Source organism: Numenius arquata, unplaced genomic scaffold (genome assembly GCF_964106895.1).
Source record: "Numenius arquata unplaced genomic scaffold, bNumArq3.hap1.1 HAP1_SCAFFOLD_1813, whole genome shotgun sequence".
In the NCBI taxonomy this organism is placed as follows: domain Eukaryota; kingdom Metazoa; phylum Chordata; class Aves; order Charadriiformes; family Scolopacidae; genus Numenius; species Numenius arquata.
In genome coordinates, this window is record NW_027415583.1 from 1 (window position 1) to 9,657 (window position 9,657).

General features: G+C 69.0%; 29 non-coding genes and 3 pseudogenes across 29 annotated transcripts; all 32 read left to right on the forward strand.

Moving 5' to 3' along the window:
* Positions 1-18: 18 nt before the first annotated feature.
* On the forward strand, positions 19-137 carry LOC141478829 (5S ribosomal RNA). The gene has a single exon (XR_012464021.1). It is a non-coding gene; the product is annotated as a 5S ribosomal RNA (ribosomal RNA).
* Positions 138-319: 182 nt separating this feature from the next.
* Positions 320-438, forward strand: LOC141478812 (5S ribosomal RNA). Its single transcript, XR_012464005.1, has one exon. It is a non-coding gene; the product is annotated as a 5S ribosomal RNA (ribosomal RNA).
* A 184-nt stretch (positions 439-622) lies between these two features.
* On the forward strand, positions 623-741 carry LOC141478827 (5S ribosomal RNA). The gene has a single exon (XR_012464019.1). It is a non-coding gene; the product is annotated as a 5S ribosomal RNA (ribosomal RNA).
* Positions 742-924: 183 nt separating this feature from the next.
* On the forward strand, positions 925-1,043 carry LOC141478830 (5S ribosomal RNA). The gene has a single exon (XR_012464022.1). It is a non-coding gene; the product is annotated as a 5S ribosomal RNA (ribosomal RNA).
* Positions 1,044-1,225: 182 nt separating this feature from the next.
* LOC141478824 (5S ribosomal RNA) lies at positions 1,226-1,344 on the forward strand. The gene has a single exon (XR_012464016.1). It is a non-coding gene; the product is annotated as a 5S ribosomal RNA (ribosomal RNA).
* Positions 1,345-1,528: 184 nt separating this feature from the next.
* Positions 1,529-1,645, forward strand: LOC141478842 (5S ribosomal RNA; annotated as a pseudogene).
* Positions 1,646-1,828: 183 nt separating this feature from the next.
* On the forward strand, positions 1,829-1,947 carry LOC141478835 (5S ribosomal RNA). The gene has a single exon (XR_012464027.1). It is a non-coding gene; the product is annotated as a 5S ribosomal RNA (ribosomal RNA).
* Positions 1,948-2,132: 185 nt separating this feature from the next.
* LOC141478833 (5S ribosomal RNA) lies at positions 2,133-2,251 on the forward strand. Its single transcript, XR_012464025.1, has one exon. It is a non-coding gene; the product is annotated as a 5S ribosomal RNA (ribosomal RNA).
* A 184-nt stretch (positions 2,252-2,435) lies between these two features.
* On the forward strand, positions 2,436-2,554 carry LOC141478825 (5S ribosomal RNA). The gene has a single exon (XR_012464017.1). It is a non-coding gene; the product is annotated as a 5S ribosomal RNA (ribosomal RNA).
* Positions 2,555-2,738: 184 nt separating this feature from the next.
* LOC141478844 (5S ribosomal RNA) lies at positions 2,739-2,857 on the forward strand. Its single transcript, XR_012464032.1, has one exon. It is a non-coding gene; the product is annotated as a 5S ribosomal RNA (ribosomal RNA).
* A 185-nt stretch (positions 2,858-3,042) lies between these two features.
* Positions 3,043-3,161, forward strand: LOC141478845 (5S ribosomal RNA). Its single transcript, XR_012464033.1, has one exon. It is a non-coding gene; the product is annotated as a 5S ribosomal RNA (ribosomal RNA).
* A 184-nt stretch (positions 3,162-3,345) lies between these two features.
* LOC141478813 (5S ribosomal RNA) lies at positions 3,346-3,464 on the forward strand. Its single transcript, XR_012464006.1, has one exon. It is a non-coding gene; the product is annotated as a 5S ribosomal RNA (ribosomal RNA).
* A 184-nt stretch (positions 3,465-3,648) lies between these two features.
* On the forward strand, positions 3,649-3,767 carry LOC141478831 (5S ribosomal RNA). The gene has a single exon (XR_012464023.1). It is a non-coding gene; the product is annotated as a 5S ribosomal RNA (ribosomal RNA).
* Positions 3,768-3,951: 184 nt separating this feature from the next.
* On the forward strand, positions 3,952-4,070 carry LOC141478814 (5S ribosomal RNA). The gene has a single exon (XR_012464007.1). It is a non-coding gene; the product is annotated as a 5S ribosomal RNA (ribosomal RNA).
* A 184-nt stretch (positions 4,071-4,254) lies between these two features.
* Positions 4,255-4,373, forward strand: LOC141478828 (5S ribosomal RNA). Its single transcript, XR_012464020.1, has one exon. It is a non-coding gene; the product is annotated as a 5S ribosomal RNA (ribosomal RNA).
* A 184-nt stretch (positions 4,374-4,557) lies between these two features.
* LOC141478832 (5S ribosomal RNA) lies at positions 4,558-4,676 on the forward strand. Its single transcript, XR_012464024.1, has one exon. It is a non-coding gene; the product is annotated as a 5S ribosomal RNA (ribosomal RNA).
* A 184-nt stretch (positions 4,677-4,860) lies between these two features.
* Positions 4,861-4,979, forward strand: LOC141478815 (5S ribosomal RNA). Its single transcript, XR_012464008.1, has one exon. It is a non-coding gene; the product is annotated as a 5S ribosomal RNA (ribosomal RNA).
* A 184-nt stretch (positions 4,980-5,163) lies between these two features.
* Positions 5,164-5,282, forward strand: LOC141478834 (5S ribosomal RNA). The gene has a single exon (XR_012464026.1). It is a non-coding gene; the product is annotated as a 5S ribosomal RNA (ribosomal RNA).
* A 184-nt stretch (positions 5,283-5,466) lies between these two features.
* Positions 5,467-5,585, forward strand: LOC141478826 (5S ribosomal RNA). The gene has a single exon (XR_012464018.1). It is a non-coding gene; the product is annotated as a 5S ribosomal RNA (ribosomal RNA).
* Positions 5,586-5,769: 184 nt separating this feature from the next.
* Positions 5,770-5,888, forward strand: LOC141478816 (5S ribosomal RNA). Its single transcript, XR_012464009.1, has one exon. It is a non-coding gene; the product is annotated as a 5S ribosomal RNA (ribosomal RNA).
* Positions 5,889-6,075: 187 nt separating this feature from the next.
* Positions 6,076-6,194, forward strand: LOC141478817 (5S ribosomal RNA). The gene has a single exon (XR_012464010.1). It is a non-coding gene; the product is annotated as a 5S ribosomal RNA (ribosomal RNA).
* A 184-nt stretch (positions 6,195-6,378) lies between these two features.
* Positions 6,379-6,497, forward strand: LOC141478818 (5S ribosomal RNA). The gene has a single exon (XR_012464011.1). It is a non-coding gene; the product is annotated as a 5S ribosomal RNA (ribosomal RNA).
* A 184-nt stretch (positions 6,498-6,681) lies between these two features.
* Positions 6,682-6,800, forward strand: LOC141478819 (5S ribosomal RNA). Its single transcript, XR_012464012.1, has one exon. It is a non-coding gene; the product is annotated as a 5S ribosomal RNA (ribosomal RNA).
* Positions 6,801-6,984: 184 nt separating this feature from the next.
* Positions 6,985-7,102, forward strand: LOC141478837 (5S ribosomal RNA). The gene has a single exon (XR_012464029.1). It is a non-coding gene; the product is annotated as a 5S ribosomal RNA (ribosomal RNA).
* Positions 7,103-7,286: 184 nt separating this feature from the next.
* LOC141478839 (5S ribosomal RNA) lies at positions 7,287-7,404 on the forward strand. The gene has a single exon (XR_012464030.1). It is a non-coding gene; the product is annotated as a 5S ribosomal RNA (ribosomal RNA).
* Positions 7,405-7,590: 186 nt separating this feature from the next.
* LOC141478841 (5S ribosomal RNA) lies at positions 7,591-7,718 on the forward strand (annotated as a pseudogene).
* A 190-nt stretch (positions 7,719-7,908) lies between these two features.
* Positions 7,909-8,029, forward strand: LOC141478840 (5S ribosomal RNA). Its single transcript, XR_012464031.1, has one exon. It is a non-coding gene; the product is annotated as a 5S ribosomal RNA (ribosomal RNA).
* A 187-nt stretch (positions 8,030-8,216) lies between these two features.
* On the forward strand, positions 8,217-8,336 carry LOC141478836 (5S ribosomal RNA). Its single transcript, XR_012464028.1, has one exon. It is a non-coding gene; the product is annotated as a 5S ribosomal RNA (ribosomal RNA).
* Positions 8,337-8,526: 190 nt separating this feature from the next.
* On the forward strand, positions 8,527-8,645 carry LOC141478820 (5S ribosomal RNA). The gene has a single exon (XR_012464013.1). It is a non-coding gene; the product is annotated as a 5S ribosomal RNA (ribosomal RNA).
* Positions 8,646-8,832: 187 nt separating this feature from the next.
* Positions 8,833-8,951, forward strand: LOC141478821 (5S ribosomal RNA). The gene has a single exon (XR_012464014.1). It is a non-coding gene; the product is annotated as a 5S ribosomal RNA (ribosomal RNA).
* A 188-nt stretch (positions 8,952-9,139) lies between these two features.
* LOC141478823 (5S ribosomal RNA) lies at positions 9,140-9,258 on the forward strand. Its single transcript, XR_012464015.1, has one exon. It is a non-coding gene; the product is annotated as a 5S ribosomal RNA (ribosomal RNA).
* Positions 9,259-9,450: 192 nt separating this feature from the next.
* On the forward strand, positions 9,451-9,573 carry LOC141478843 (5S ribosomal RNA; annotated as a pseudogene).
* Positions 9,574-9,657: the final 84 nt, after the last annotated feature.

Here is a 9,657-nt window from a genome sequence, read left to right on the forward strand (position 1 = left end):
GCTGTGGGGCAAAGGGGTGCCTACGGCCATACCACCCTGAGAACGCCTGATCTCGTCCGATCTCGGAAGCTAAGCAGGGTCGGGCCCGGTTAGTACTTGGATGGGAGACCGCCTGGGAATACCGGGTGCTGTAGGCTTTTGCCGTCGGGGGGGGTGGAGGGCTGAGCATGGTTTTGGTGGGGTGGGTGTGTTGGGAGGGGGGCGGTGGTGCGGGCAGGGGGGGTGTTTGTTGGCGGGTGGGGGTGGGGGCTGTGGGGCCGTGTCGGGGGGCGGGAGGGGGTGTCGGGGGCAGGAGAGGGCTGCTGTGGGGCAAAGGGGTGCCTACGGCCATACCACCCTGAGAACGCCCGATCTCGTCCGATCTCGGAAGCTAAGCAGGGTCGGGCCCGGTTAGTACTTGGATGGGAGACCGCCTGGGAATACCGGGTGCTGTAGGCTTTTGCCCGTCGGGGGGGTGGAGGGCTGAGCATGGTTTTGGTGGGGTGGGTGTGTTGGGAGGGGGGCGGTGGTGCGGGGCAGGGGGGGTGTTTGTTGGCGGGTGGGGGTGGGGGCTGTGGGGCCGTGTCGGGGGGCGGGAGGGGGGTGTCGGGGGCAGGAGAGGGCTGCTGTGGGGCAAAGGGGTGCCTACGGCCATACCACCCTGAGAACGCCCGATCTCGTCCGAATTCGGAAGCTAAGCAGGGTCGGGCCCGGTTAGTACTTGGATGGGAGACCGCCTGGGAATACCGGGTGCTGTAGGCTTTTGCCCGTCGGGGGGGTGGAGGGCTGAGCATGGTTTTGGTGGGGTGGGTGTGTTGGAGGGGGGCGGTGGTGCGGGGCAGGGGGGGTGTTTGTTGGCGGGTGGGGGTGGGGGCTGTGGGGCCGTGTCGGGGGGCGGGAGGGGGGTGTCGGGGGCAGGAGAGGGCTGCTGTGGGGCAAAGGGGTGCCTACGGCCATACCACCCTGAGAACGCCTGATCTCGTCCGATCTCGGAAGCTAAGCAGGGTCGGGCCCGGTTAGTACTTGGATGGGAGACCGCCTGGGAATACCGGGTGCTGTAGGCTTTTGCCCGTCGGGGGGGTGGAGGGCTGAGCATGGTTTTGGTGGGGTGGGTGTGTTGGGAGGGGGGCGGTGGTGCGGGCAGGGGGGGTGTTTGTTGGCGGGTGGGGGTGGGGGCTGTGGGGCCGTGTCGGGGGGCGGGAGGGGGGTGTCGGGGGCAGGAGAGGGCTGCTGTGGGGCAAAGGGTGCCTACGGCCATACCACCCTGAGAACGCCCGATCTCGTCCGATCTCGGAAGCTAAGCAGGGTCGGGCCCGGTTAGTACTTGGATGGGAGACCGCCTGGGAATACCGGGTGCTGTAGGCTTTTGCCCGTCGGGGGGGTGGAGGGCTGAGCATGGTTTTGGTGGGGTGGGTGTGTTGGGAGGGGGGCGGTGGTGCGGGGCAGGGGGGGTGTTTGTTGGCGGGTGGGGGTGGGGGCTGTGGGGCCGTGTCGGGGGGCGGGAGGGGGGTGTCGGGGGCAGGAGAGGGCTGCTGTGGGGCAAAGGGGTGCCTACGGCATACCACCCTGAGAACGCCTGATCTCGTCCGATCTCGGAAGCTAAGCAGGGTCGGGCCCGGTTAGTACTTGGATGGGAGACCGCCTGGAATACCGGGTGCTGTAGGCTTTTGCCCGTCGGGGGGGTGGAGGGCTGAGCATGGTTTTGGTGGGGTGGGTGTGTTGGGAGGGGGGCGGTGGTGCGGGGCAGGGGGGGTGTTTGTTGGCGGGTGGGGGTGGGGGCTGTGGGGCCGTGTCGGGGGGCGGGAGGGGGTGTCGGGGGCAGGAGAGGGCTGCTGTGGGGCAAAGGGGTGCCTACGGCCATACCACCCTGAGAACGCCCGATCTCGTCCGATCTCGGAAGCTAAGCAGGGTCGGGCCCGGTTAGTACTTGGATGGGAGACCGCCTGGGAATACCGGGTGCTGTAGGCTTTTGCCCGTCGGGGGGGTGGAGGGCTGAGCATGGTTTTGGTGGGGTGGGTGTGTTGGGAGGGGGGCGGTGGTGCGGGGCAGGGGGGGTGTTTGTTGGCGGGTGGGGGTGGGGGCTGTGGGGCCGTGTCGGGGGGCGGGAGGGGGGTGTCGGGGGCAGGAGAGGGCTGCTGTGGGGGCAAAGGGGTGCCTACGGCCATACCACCCTGAGAACGCCCGATCTCGTCCGAATTCGGAAGCTAAGCAGGGTCGGGCCCGGTTAGTACTTGGATGGGAGACCGCCCGGGAATACCGGGTGCTGTAGGCTTTTGCCCGTCGGGGGGGTGGAGGGCTGAGCATGGTTTTGGTGGGGTGGGTGTGTTGGGAGGGGGGCGGTGGTGCGGGGCAGGGGGGGTGTTTGTTGGCGGGTGGGGGTGGGGGCTGTGGGGCCGTGTCGGGGGGCGGGAGGGGGGTGTCGGGGGCAGGAGAGGGCTGCTGTGGGGCAAAGGGGTGCCTACGGCCATACCACCCTGAGAACGCCCGATCTCGTCCGATCTCGGAAGCTAAGCAGGGTCGGGCCCGGTTAGTACTTGGATGGGAGACCGCCCGGGAATACCGGGTGCTGTAGGCTTTTGCCCGTCGGGGGGGTGGAGGGCTGAGCATGGTTTTGGTGGGGTGGGTGTGTTGGGAGGGGGGCGGTGGTGCGGGGCAGGGGGGGTGTTTGTTGGCGGGTGGGGGTGGGGGCTGTGGGGCCGTGTCGGGGGGCGGGAGGGGGGTGTCGGGGGCAGGAGAGGGCTGCTGTGGGGCAAAGGGGCGCCTACGGCCATACCACCCTGAGAACGCCCGATCTCGTCCGATCTCGGAAGCTAAGCAGGGTCGGGCCCGGTTAGTACTTGGATGGGAGACCGCCTGGGAATACCGGGTGCTGTAGGCTTTTGCCCGTCGGGGGGGTGGAGGGCTGAGCATGGTTTTGGTGGGGTGGGTGTGTTGGGAGGGGGGCGGTGGTGCGGGGCAGGGGGGGGTGTTTGTTGGCGGGTGGGGGTGGGGGCTGTGGGGCCGTGTCGGGGGGCGGGAGGGGGGTGTCGGGGGCAGGAGAGGGCTGCTGTGGGGCAAAGGGGTGCCTACGGCCATACCACCCTGAGAACGCCCGATCTCGTCCGATCTCGGAAGCTAAGCAGGGTCGGGCCCGGTTAGTACTTGGATGGGAGACCGCCTGGGAATACCGGGTGCTGTAGGCTTTTGCCCGTCGGGGGGGTGGAGGGCTGAGCATGGTTTTGGTGGGGTGGGTGTGTTGGGAGGGGGGCGGTGGTGCGGGGCAGGGGGGGTGTTTGTTGGCGGGTGGGGGTGGGGGCTGTGGGGCCGTGTCGGGGGGCGGGAGGGGGGTGTCGGGGGCAGGAGAGGGCTGCTGTGGGGCAAAGGGGCGCCTACGGCCATACCACCCTGAGAACGCCCGATCTCGTCCGATCTCGGAAGCTAAGCAGGGTCGGGCCCGGTTAGTACTTGGATGGGAGACCGCCTGGGAATACCGGGTGCTGTAGGCTTTTGCCCGTCGGGGGGGTGGAGGGCTGAGCATGGTTTTGGTGGGGTGGGTGTGTTGGGAGGGGGGCGGTGGTGCGGGGCAGGGGGGGTGTTTGTTGGCGGGTGGGGGTGGGGGCTGTGGGGCCGTGTCGGGGGGCGGGAGGGGGGTGTCGGGGGCAGGAGAGGGCTGCTGTGGGGCAAAGGGGTGCCTACGGCCATACCACCCTGAGAACGCCTGATCTCGTCCGATCTCGGAAGCTAAGCAGGGTCGGGCCCGGTTAGTACTTGGATGGGAGACCGCCTGGGAATACCGGGTGCTGTAGGCTTTTGCCCGTCGGGGGGGTGGAGGGCTGAGCATGGTTTTGGTGGGGTGGGTGTGTTGGGAGGGGGGCGGTGGTGCGGGGCAGGGGGGGTGTTTGTTGGCGGGTGGGGGTGGGGGCTGTGGGGCCGTGTCGGGGGGCGGGAGGGGGGTGTCGGGGGCAGGAGAGGGCTGCTGTGGGGCAAAGGGGTGCCTACGGCCATACCACCCTGAGAACGCCCGATCTCGTCCGATCTCGGAAGCTAAGCAGGGTCGGGCCCGGTTAGTACTTGGATGGGAGACCGCCTGGGAATACCGGGTGCTGTAGGCTTTTGCCCGTCGGGGGGGTGGAGGGCTGAGCATGGTTTTGGTGGGGTGGGTGTGTTGGGAGGGGGGCGGTGGTGCGGGGCAGGGGGGGTGTTTGTTGGCGGGTGGGGGTGGGGGCTGTGGGGCCGTGTCGGGGGGCGGGAGGGGGGTGTCGGGGGCAGGAGAGGGCTGCTGTGGGGCAAAGGGGTGCCTACGGCCATACCACCCTGAGAACGCCCGATCTCGTCCGAATTCGGAAGCTAAGCAGGGTCGGGCCCGGTTAGTACTTGGATGGGAGACCGCCTGGGAATACCGGGTGCTGTAGGCTTTTGCCCGTCGGGGGGGTGGAGGGCTGAGCATGGTTTTGGTGGGGTGGGTGTGTTGGGAGGGGGGCGGTGGTGCGGGGCAGGGGGGGTGTTTGTTGGCGGGTGGGGGTGGGGGCTGTGGGGCCGTGTCGGGGGGCGGGAGGGGGGTGTCGGGGGCAGGAGAGGGCTGCTGTGGGGCAAAGGGGTGCCTACGGCCATACCACCCTGAGAACGCCTGATCTCGTCCGATCTCGGAAGCTAAGCAGGGTCGGGCCCGGTTAGTACTTGGATGGGAGACCGCCTGGGAATACCGGGTGCTGTAGGCTTTTGCCCGTCGGGGGGGTGGAGGGCTGAGCATGGTTTTGGTGGGGTGGGTGTGTTGGGAGGGGGGCGGTGGTGCGGGGCAGGGGGGGTGTTTGTTGGCGGGTGGGGGTGGGGGCTGTGGGGCCGTGTCGGGGGGCGGGAGGGGGGTGTCGGGGGCAGGAGAGGGCTGCTGTGGGGCAAAGGGGTGCCTACGGCCATACCACCCTGAGAACGCCCGATCTCGTCCGATCTCGGAAGCTAAGCAGGGTCGGGCCCGGTTAGTACTTGGATGGGAGACCGCCTGGGAATACCGGGTGCTGTAGGCTTTTGCCCGTCGGGGGGGTGGAGGGCTGAGCATGGTTTTGGTGGGGTGGGTGTGTTGGGAGGGGGGCGGTGGTGCGGGGCAGGGGGGGTGTTTGTTGGCGGGTGGGGGTGGGGGCTGTGGGGCCGTGTCGGGGGGCGGGAGGGGGGTGTCGGGGGCAGGAGAGGGCTGCTGTGGGGCAAAGGGGTGCCTACGGCCATACCACCCTGAGAACGCCCGATCTCGTCCGAATTCGGAAGCTAAGCAGGGTCGGGCCCGGTTAGTACTTGGATGGGAGACCGCCCGGGAATACCGGGTGCTGTAGGCTTTTGCCCGTCGGGGGGGTGGAGGGCTGAGCATGGTTTTGGTGGGGTGGGTGTGTTGGGAGGGGGGCGGTGGTGCGGGGCAGGGGGGGTGTTTGTTGGCGGGTGGGGGTGGGGGCTGTGGGGCCGTGTCGGGGGGCGGGAGGGGGGTGTCGGGGGCAGGAGAGGGCTGCTGTGGGGCAAAGGGGTGCCTACGGCCATACCACCCTGAGAACGCCCGATCTCGTCCGATCTCGGAAGCTAAGCAGGGTCGGGCCCGGTTAGTACTTGGATGGGAGACCGCCCGGGAATACCGGGTGCTGTAGGCTTTTGCCCGTCGGGGGGGTGGAGGGCTGAGCATGGTTTTGGTGGGGTGGGTGTGTTGGGAGGGGGGCGGTGGTGCGGGGCAGGGGGGGTGTTTGTTGGCGGGTGGGGGTGGGGGCTGTGGGGCCGTGTCGGGGGGCGGGAGGGGGGTGTCGGGGGCAGGAGAGGGCTGCTGTGGGGCAAAGGGGCGCCTACGGCCATACCACCCTGAGAACGCCCGATCTCGTCCGATCTCGGAAGCTAAGCAGGGTCGGGCCCGGTTAGTACTTGGATGGGAGACCGCCTGGGAATACCGGGTGCTGTAGGCTTTTGCCCGTCGGGGGGGTGGAGGGCTGAGCATGGTTTTGGTGGGGTGGGTGTGTTGGGAGGGGGGCGGTGGTGCGGGGCAGGGGGGGTGTTTGTTGGCGGGTGGGGGGTGGGGGCTGTGGGGCCGTGTCGGGGGGGGCGGGAGGGGGGTGTCGGGGGCAGGAGAGGGCTGCTGTGGGGCAAAGGGGTGCCTACGGCCATACCACCCTGAGAACGCCCGATCTCGTCCGATCTCGGAAGCTAAGCAGGGTCGGGCCCGGTTAGTACTTGGATGGGAGACCGCCTGGGAATACCGGGTGCTGTAGGCTTTTGCCCGTCGGGGGGGTGGAGGGCTGAGCATGGTTTTGGTGGGGTGGGTGTGTTGGGAGGGGGGCGGTGGTGCGGGGCAGGGGGGGTGTTTGTTGGCGGGTGGGGGTGGGGGCTGTGGGGCCGTGTCGGGGGGCGGGAGGGGGGTGTCGGGGGCAGGAGAGGGCTGCTGTGGGGCAAAGGGGCGCCTACGGCCATACCACCCTGAGAACGCCCGATCTCGTCCGATCTCGGAAGCTAAGCAGGGTCGGGCCCGGTTAGTACTTGGATGGGAGACCGCCTGGGAATACCGGGTGCTGTAGGCTTTTGCCCGTCGGGGGGGTGGAGGGCTGAGCATGGTTTTGGTGGGGTGGGTGTGTTGGGAGGGGGGATGTGGTGCGGGGCAGGGGGGGTGTTTGTTGGCGGGTGGGGGTGGGGGCTGTGGGGCCGTGTCGGGGGGCGGGAGGGGGGTGTCGGGGGCAGGAGAGGGCTGCTGTGGGGCAAAGGGGCGCCTACGGCCATACCACCCTGAGAACGCCCGATCTCGTCCGATCTCGGAAGCTAAGCAGGGTCGGGCCCGGTTAGTACTTGGATGGGAGACCGCCTGGGAATACCGGGTGCTGTAGGCTTTTGCCCGTCGGGGGGGTGGAGGGCTGAGCATGGTTTTGGTGGGGTGGGTGTGTTGGGAGGGGGGCGGTGGTGCGGGGCAGGGGGGGTGTTTGTTGGCGGGTGGGGGTGGGGGCTGTGGGGCCGTGTCGGGGGGCGGGAGGGGGGTGTCGGGGGCAGGAGAGGGCTGCTGTGGGGCAAAGGGGTGCCTACGGCCATACCACCCTGAGAACGCCCGATCTCGTCCGATCTCGGAAGCTAAGCAGGGTCGGGCCGGTTAGTACTTGGATGGGAGACCGCCTGGGAATACCGGGTGCTGTAGGCTTTTGCCCGTCGGGGGGGTGGAGGGCTGAGCATGGTTTTGGTGGGGTGGGTGTGTTGGGAGGGGGGCGGTGGTGCGGGGCAGGGGGGGTGTTTGTTGGCGGGTGGGGGTGGGGGCTGTGGGGCCGTGTCGGGGGGCGGGAGGGGGGTGTCGGGGGCAGGAGAGGGCTGCTGTGGGGCAAAGGGGTGCCTACGGCCATACCACCCTGAGAACGCCCGATCTCGTCCGATCTCGGAAGCTAAGCAGGGTCGGGCCCGGTTAGTACTTGGATGGGAGACCGCCTGGAATACCGGGTGCTGTAGGCTTTTGCCCGTCGGGGGGGTGGAGGGCTGAGCATGGTTTTGGTGGGGTGGGTGTGTTGGGAGGGGGGCGGTGGTGCGGGGCAGGGGGGGTGTTTGTTGGCGGGTGGGGGGTGGGGGCTGTGGGGCCGTGTCGGGGGGCGGGAGGGGGGTGTTCGGGGGGCAGGAGAGGGCTGCTGTGGGGCAAAGGGTGCCTACGGCCATACCACCCTGAGAACGCCCGATCTCGTCCGATCTCGGAAGCTAAGCAGGGTCGGGCCGTCGGGGCCCGGTTAGTACTTGGATGGGAGACCGCCTGGGAATACCGGGTGCTGTAGGCTTTTGCCCGTCGGGGGGGTGGAGGGCTGAGCATGGTTTTGGTGGGGTGGGTGTGTTGGGAGGGGGGGGCGGTGGTGGCGGGGGCAGGGGGGGGTGTTTGTTGGCGGGTGGGGGGTGGGGGCTGTGGGGCCGTGTCGGGGGGCGGGAGGGGGGTGTCGGGGGCAGGAGAGGGCTGCTGTGGGGCAAAGGGGTGCCTACGGCCATACCACCCTGAGAACGGCCCGATCTCGTCCGATCTCGGAAGCTAAGCAGGGTCGGGGCCCGGTTAGTACTTGGATGGGAGACCGCCTGGGAATACCGGGTGCTGTAGGCTTTTGCCCGTCGGGGGGGTGGAGGGCTGAGCATGGTTTTGGTGGGGTGGGTGTGTTGGGAGGGGGGCGGTGGTGCGGGGCAGGGGGGGGTGTTTTGTTGGCGGGTGGGGGTGGGGGCTGTGGGGCCGTGTCGGGGGGCGGGAGGGGGGGTGTCGGGGGCAGGAGAGGGCTGCTGTGGGGCAAAGGGGCGCCTACGGCCATACCACCCTGAGAACGCCCGATCTCGTCCGATCTCGGAAGCTAAGCAGGGTCGGGGCCCGGTTAGTACTTGGATGGGAGACCGCCTGGGAATACCGGGTGCTGTAGGCTTTTGCCCGTCGGGGGGGGTGGAGGGCTGAGCATGGTTTTGGTGGGGTGGGTGTGTTGGGAGGGGGGCGGTGGTGCGGGGCAGGGGGGGGTGTTTGTTGGCGGGTGGGGGTGGGGGCTGTGGGGGCCGTGTCGGGGGGCGGGGAGGGGGGTGTCGGGGGCAGGAGAGGGCTGCTGTGGGGGCAAAGGGGGCGCCTACGGCCATACCACCCTGAGAACGCCCGATCTCGTCCGATCTCGGAAGCTAAGCAGGGTCGGGCCCGGTTAGTACTTGGATGGGAGACCGCCTGGGAATACCGGGTGCTGTAGGCTTTTGCCCGTCGGGGGGGTGGAGGGCTGAGCATGGTTTTGGTGGGGTGGGTGTGTTGGGAGGGGGGGCGGTGGTGCGGGGCAGGGGGGGTGTTTGTTGGCGGGTGGGGGGTGGGGGCTGTGGGGGCCGTGTCGGGGGGCGGGAGGGGGGTGTCGGGGGCAGGAGAGGGCTGCTGTGGGGCAAAGGGGTGCCTACGGCCATACCACCCTGAGAACGCCCGATCTCGTCCGATCTCGGAAGCTAAGCAGGGTCGGGCCCGGTTAGTACTTGGATGGGAGACCGCCTGGGAATACCGGGTGCTGTAGGCTTTTTGCCCGTCGGGGGGGTGGGAGGGCTGAGCATGGTTTTGGTGGGGGTGGGTGTGTTGGGAGGGGGGCGGTGGTGCGGGGCAGGGGGGGTGTTTGTTGGCGGGTGGGGGTGGGGGGCTGTGGGGCCGTGTCGGGGGGCGGGAGGGGGGTGTCGGGGGCAGGAGAGGGCTGCTGTGGGGCAAAGGGGCGCCTACGGCCATACCACCCTGAGAACGCCCGATCTCGTCCGATCTCGGAAGCTAAGCAGGGTCGGGCCCGGTTAGTACTTGGATGGGAGACCGCCTGGGAATACCGGGTGCTGTAGGCTTTTGCCCGTCGGGGGGGTCGGAGGGCTGAGCATGGTTTTGGTGGGGTGGGTGTGTTGGGAGGGGGGCGGTGGGTGGCGGGGCAGGGGGGGGTGTTTGTTGGCGGGTGGGGGGGTGGGGGCTGTGGGGCCGTGTCGGGGGGCGGGAGGGGGGGTGTCGGGGGCAGGAGAGGGCTGCTGTGGGGCAAAAGGGGTGCCTACGGCCATACCACCCTGAGAAACGGCCCGATCTCGTCCGATCTCGGAAGCTAAGCAGGGTCGGGCCCGGTTAGTACTTGGATGGGAGGACCGCCTGGGGAATACCGGGTGCTGTAGGCTTTTGCCCGTCGGGGGGGCGGTGGTGCGGGGCAGGGGGGGTGTTTGTTGGCGGGTGGGGGTGGGGGCTGTGGGGCCGTGTCGGGG